The following is a 1,158-nucleotide window of genomic DNA, read 5'->3' on the forward strand; positions in this document are numbered from 1 at the left end:
GTCCGGCCCTCCAATGGTCTGAGGGACAATGAACTGGCCCCCTGTTTAAAAAGTTTGAGGACCCCTGCTCTAGGCTATTGTTATAACCCATTGTTTTTTAATTTCTCAATCTGTCCTGATGCCTTCACTTTTCTCTGTGCCCTGCTTTTTCTCTTCTCCGCTTAAAGCATTCTGATAACCAGTAGTACTCCGCCTGCTTTGGTTTTGATTCTGTTTTGTTCTCTGTACTTGATCTTAAGATTTCTCTTGGCTATAATCTCTATAATCCAAGTAAGTCTCCCCACACGACTACTGAGGTCTGCCATATACATGTTCGCAATCAATTAAAACTGATTCTACACTTGATCTTAGCCAAAAGGCCGAGAAGCAATTAAAACTGATTCTGATCTTACCTGGATGTTGGGGGAAAGCCCCCAAAAGTCTAAATTCAAGGAACATATGCAAAGTATCAGAGCTTTAGTAGGAGAAACTTACATACACGGGCAAAGGAGCTGCTCCCAGTGGTGGCTGAAGGAGGAATCCAAACCCCGCCTGGGACAGCTTCTCTTTTTTATAGGGGCTCACAGTGAACCCACATGGTGGGGAGTCAGGTAGAACCCCAGGAAGAACAATACATTCCTAAGTTAACAGATAACATCACGCATTATCACACTCTATGCATTCACTGACCTCTTTCCTGGGGGCGTGACATTTAACTTTGGGCAGCATCCTGGGTAGTCAGCCAAGCCTGGGGCTACAGAGAGTTGACTACATTTCCCAGAGGCCTTTGCTGCTGGCACCATGTTGCATCTCAGTGAGTTCACTTACACTGGCCCATAGTCTCTGTTAAAATTTACTTCTCTCTCACTCCATTTCCTTAGGTAATTTACTTCCATTTAGATTTGATGGTATAATTGTTTGATGGACTCCCTCCCTGTCTTCATTGGTTGCCTAATTGAGAATTTCAGACACTGCAGAACAATATGAAAGAGATGTGCTAGAGTCGCTGGGCATCTCAAACCATACCACAGGTTCCAACCACTTAATTTATTGATTCAACCATTGTAAATGGAGTATTTATTGCATGCGAAGTGGAGGCATGGACGACACCACATAGACCAGGCTCTGCTCTTTTGGAGCTTCCATTCTAGGAAACAGAAAATAAGCAAATAAATGAAT

General features: G+C 43.4%; 1 pseudogene; it reads right to left on the minus strand.

The window, feature by feature from the left end:
* Positions 1-235: 235 nt before the first annotated feature.
* LOC111826381 lies at positions 236-371 on the minus strand (annotated as a pseudogene).
* Positions 372-1,158: the final 787 nt, after the last annotated feature.

This window comes from Myotis lucifugus, unplaced genomic scaffold, assembly GCF_000147115.1.
Source record: "Myotis lucifugus unplaced genomic scaffold, Myoluc2.0 scaffold_73, whole genome shotgun sequence".
Taxonomy (NCBI): Eukaryota; Metazoa; Chordata; class Mammalia; order Chiroptera; family Vespertilionidae; genus Myotis; species Myotis lucifugus.